At 38.8% G+C, this 5,470-nt stretch overlaps 1 protein-coding gene across 2 annotated transcripts in view; it reads right to left on the bottom strand.

The window, feature by feature from the left end:
* RUNX1 (RUNX family transcription factor 1) overlaps positions 1-5,470 on the bottom strand; it is a 163,537-nt gene that overhangs the window by 86,191 nt on the left and 71,876 nt on the right. The window lies entirely within an intron of this gene.

The following is a 5,470-nucleotide window of genomic DNA, read 5'->3' on the forward strand; positions in this document are numbered from 1 at the left end:
CATTTCATTTACTAAGCTAAGTGAATTATTCCTTGCAAGGTGATAATTCACCCAGGTAATTTCATGGCCTAAATTCCTTAATAAATCAACCCCGATCTGCCATATTCCTAGAAAGCATCACCAGGGCACTGCAAGAATATACTTATCTGCTTGAATTAGATGTAGATTTAATCATCAATATATAAGGAAAACTTTCACATGGTATTATCATTTCAAAATCATTTTCAATATATTACTGCAACTATATTATTATTATTATATTATATCTGCAACTTTCATTAATATAATACCTGGAGGATACCAGGATCTGCCAATGACAATGTTCTGCACAATTGTACTCCTGCATTGTCATTATTGTGGTGACTCCAGTGGAGGCCACAAATGATCTTTTTAATGCATATTATGAAGACTTGGTCTACTGTCGTCTCTATTGGAAAACATTGTCTGATAAATGCCATGGCAGCTGCTCCCAGGTATTTGAGACCCATATAAATATAACATCTATAGCATGCTCTGAACATGGGGTAGGAGAACGGGAAAGTAAGTAACAATAATTGCAATAAATAGATTGTATATATTCTAAACAAATTATGCTTGTTATAATGTATACTGATTGTGTTTCATTATATGTAAGTTCTCTAGACCTCCTGATGAAGCTAACATTGTTTCGGCGAAACGCGTAAAGACACTGTCCTCAAGAGATTCTATATTTACTGTTGTGTTAATCAAGTACATGAGTGTTTGCTATGTTTTTAATTGTTATTAAATGGGAACAAGAGCAATACAATATTTTAAGCAGTTTAATATTTTGTCAATAAGTATGTCTAGTTGCCTTAAAAGTCCCACTTGCGGTTTCTCTTGTATTGCCTGATAAATGTCATAACTAAATTGCATGTAGATAGGTAATAGCTGCAAAGGGACTGCACAAGATCAGAACAAGGAGATCAAGCAAAGATAAAATAAAATAAAAATTTATACCAATATATAATATTGATGCAATATATATATTTGATGCATTTCCTGTGTGTGTGTCTGTCCCTATTTAATATACAGCGCTGTGTAATATGTTGGCGCTATATAAATACTGTTTAATAATCCTAATATCAATATTATTGGGCAATTGTTAAGATACACAATACTTTATCATACTAGATATCACTGAGTTGGGGTTTGCATCCACATTAAAGGCTAAACTACAACTGTTAGTATGTTATGAGGCATTCATTATCCTTAGCTGACATTCTCTGGAACCCCCCAAGCACACGTTCCCCAAATTATGTCCTAGTATCACCCCTATGTAAATATGGGTCTTTTATTTAATTTCTTGTGCATTTTTAAGGATGTATTTTGACGTACTTTTATGCATTTCCATGGATATTTTAATACGTGGTATTGCTCATTTATGTGCGTTGTGACTTACATTTTCGCCAGGTTCTATAGTTTTGCAACTAAAGAACAGAAGTTTCATCCTTAGAGTTTCCTCATAGGGGTTGGTGACTTATCAAAACTCCCCAAACATGTATTTTAATGGGTTAGTACCTTTCTAACATGGGGAAACCTTTAAAATAACATTTAGATCTTCAGGGAACTCCTTCTATAATTACTATATCCACAGCTCATAGTACATTAGTGGGGTGGCCATTGCCTCTTACATTGCTGGCCTTTGGGAAGAATGTCAACCTTACAGATAGCTAAAAAGATCATTGGTGTCATTTAAACTAACCAGAGAGGCACAAACTTCTCATTTCTCAAGGAACCCCAAGCAACCTCTGACGGAACCCTGGTTGAGAAACATTTGGTTAGTATAAACTTCATGGCATAAAAAATGGAAGCGACAACCCTGAACTTTCTGCAGCACACAAATGTAATCAACTTGTATGTTTAACATTGATTCATCAAATTTTAATGCATTATGTAAATGAGACATTAATGAAAATATTTGGGCTCCTTCATTTTTTTTCAGGTGCAGCATATGGCATGTTAAGGAACATTATATAGGTCCCGGGTTCGAATCTTGGCCAGGACTCCATCTGCATGGAGTTTGCAGATTCTTCCCGTGTCTGCGTGGGTTTCCCCTGGGTACTCCAGTTTCCTCCCACATTCCAAAAACATGCAGTTAGGTTAATTGGCTTCTCCCGAAATTGTCCTCAGTAAAATGTTGCCATTATATAAATACTGTGTATAATAAAAATAATACATATTTATAATTCCCACTACCACTTGGTAAAAGTATGTGCGTTGCAATTCTTTTCTAATGCCACCCCAATGCACAAAGATGCCCAAATCTAAAGCCTCTCAGCTCTCTGCAAAGAAAACACTTATGACTTTGTGACACCACAAAATATTGCAGGTAAGCACTTGGGTAAAAGGCTCATTGAAAATGAAAAAGATAATAAAAAGTGTCATTATTTTGGTATTGTGATGGTCTATTTGATCAAATGATATTTTGTAGTCAACTTTTTTAGAGTTGTGACTATACAAATACAGGAAGGCAGGGGGACCTTACCAATCTTCTGCTACTCCTTCCCTGTCCAATCAATAAGCTGGGGGCAGGAATGCAGCCATGCTAATGAATCCAATGACTTTGAGAAAGCTTCAGCCCATGCAGCAAGGAAGTTATTGTTTAATGAACACAAACATTATCACAGGGAAATGTGGCTTGGACGCCATGCAATGTGGCCATCTGCGTTGAAATTGCAGCAATGAGAAGCTAAACCACCAATAGAACCTGCACAGTTGCTCGCAATGGAAAGTTTGGGGGAGTTCATTTCCGTGGTTTCAATAAGTTTTTGAAATAAGTGGAGACTAATCCTAACTACGGAGGTCAGGGACTAGTCTGTGCCATCTTAATGGCTGAGGGGTGTAGATGGCAAAGCTAGCCAAACACATTTACAAATCCAATGGCAAGCAAATTTGTGCACATATATGAACATGAGCTGTGCATTTAGCTGGAGTTTACAGTGAAGAGAAATAAGCGGCCTCCTCCGTCTCCCCAGCTCTCTCCTGTAGGTCTGTCTTGGAGCCCTAATTGTTTTCAGAGAGAAATGTCTGCAAGCCAAAATATTAGTCTCCAGTTTATTTTTATTATCCCAACCTTAAGTGGCATATGAGACCCCCCCACCCATCCCGCTGGTTTACCGCTCCCCTCCCACATGCACAACGCTTCCGTCACATGGCGATGGGGAATACATATTTGTAGCCCTGATGGGGGGAACGTGTTTCTAATAAGTGCTGAAAAGTGTTTTATTTGAAATCAGAACCAAAAAGAAACCTCTGGGATGGCTTAGATTGGGCTACATTTGACATTTCCAAATTGCCAAGAGAATTAACTCCTTGCTGACCCAAATTTGATATCAGCAGAAACAGCAAAGGGTAAATCACTCATTTAAGTTACTAAAGAGCAATTAAAAATTCCAGTGTAGCTTCTGCCTTAAAGCAAAACTGTAAACAGATAAAAAACAAAACAAAAATAAAATTCATTTTTCTAATTATTAAATACAACCAATTTTTATTTTGTAACTGAATCTGTATTTTTTTTAGCTTGTTTTGATCCACAGCACAAGAGAGAGAGTAAGGGGCAATTCTGTAAGGCAAAAACATGCTGCCGAATCAACGATGGAACACCATGGGGTAGCTGCAAACCTAAGGATTCTGATCCCGAATCTGGACCCTCCGTACTTCTCCGTTTGCAGGAACTCTGCACCAGCATGGAAGGTCTTCTAACTTCTGATCATTTGGCCCCACTTTACATCAGAGCCTTCCTTCACTTCAGCGTCCCCCTTTAGGAATTTTACATCCACATCAGGTCCCTCACAAACCCAAATGCTGCCTGCAGAGGAGATCTTCCATTGTGGTCTTTCTTTTCCAGACTCATCTAATGGAGAACCAGGAAGAGGAAGCCAATGGAAGATTTCATACTTTGGCTCTTTGTACAACATTGGTCATGAGGACGTACTCTACAGGACTTCTAGAGTCAGGACTCCATGCCAATCTCGGCAACCAATAATGGGGAAGTTATAGCAACAGGCTTATGAAGGAGAAATTGGCAAGAAGCCTGGCAGGAAGCCTCTTAGCAGTCTTGAAGCCAGTAACAAATCACTTGGGTCAAGATCGTCCATGTGATGTGGCCCTTACACTTAGACTAGGTTAGGGGGTTACTGAATGGGACTGGAGGGCTTTTACTTAAAAGTAATCTTCCCTTTAACCAAAGAATGGGAGTATATCTAGTAGTAGTTAGTCATAATTACCTAGTCGTGTTCTTATAATGTTGAGGATTCAAAGCCTTCCAAGCTGCTTCAACAGACCCACCAAGCTTCACTGGTAGAACTGATGAAGCAGTTTGCCTAGGTTGTGAAACATTATAAGCACAAGTCCATTTGAATGTGAAGGACTATTACTAGCAGTGGCAGAGGTAGCCAGTAGTGGGCTCCTGTGCAGAACTGACTTGGGGCCCATTGTGGCAGCCCCTGTTGGCTGAGGAGGGTCCAGGGAACACTTTGCACCTCCCTCCACCTCCCTGATTACTAGATATACTATGACCTGTGAACCTTCACAGACAAGAATGATTCCAATAACTATCCATGTACCAAAGGTCTAATAATACCCATGTGCATGCAATAATGGCCAAAATACCTAAAATGTCCTGCCTATGGTCACTACGATGGTTTCCTTCTCATACCTGATCAAAGTGCATTATGTGTAATATAAGAGAAGCAATAAACCTCTCTCCCTCCCTCCGCCAGACTCTACATCTGTTTTCACGCACTACAGGGGCAATATATATTTTTTTAACCCTGGGGCCAAATAAAATAAAACAAATAGAGTAAAATAAAAAAGAGGTATTTAGAACCCAGCTCCTGTATTAAATGAATTACAATCTGTGTAGCGTTGTTAGTGCTTCCATATTTTGAGCTGCAGCGTTTATTTATCCTGCAGATTATATGACATGGGCGCAGATCTCCCTACAGGAGCAGAATGGACGGGTGTAATGCCCGCACACAAGGCATGTTAGGTATTATTTTCATAGCACAAGCTGCTGATTACACGCAGGGCCCAGGGTGACAGGCACACAACATAAGTACATATGGCAGTATTGGTAGCTGCACATGGTATGTGTGGGGTATTATTGGGGATATAGGGGGCTATTGTGATCTGGCATGGGTCTGTGAACATTCTGAGTGCAAGAAGATGTGTGTGCCTCCCATATACATATCATATGTCATGTATAGAAAGGAGAGACTGCTAAACCTGACTGTTCATATATATGCTGTGTCTGTACATACATATATATACATATATAGAGAGAGAGATGAAAGATAGAAGAATAGAATTTTTAAGTAAAGAACGATAAATGGCTATATCAATGGATATGGGAAAAGGATTTTAAAGCAAGAAAAAGGAAAACAAAAAAAGAAAGATAAATAGACACAAAGATAGCTAGATAGATAGATAGATAGATAGATAGATAGAT

Source organism: Pyxicephalus adspersus, chromosome 1 (assembly GCF_032062135.1).
Source record: "Pyxicephalus adspersus chromosome 1, UCB_Pads_2.0, whole genome shotgun sequence".
NCBI lineage: Eukaryota > Metazoa > Chordata > Amphibia > Anura > Pyxicephalidae > Pyxicephalus > Pyxicephalus adspersus.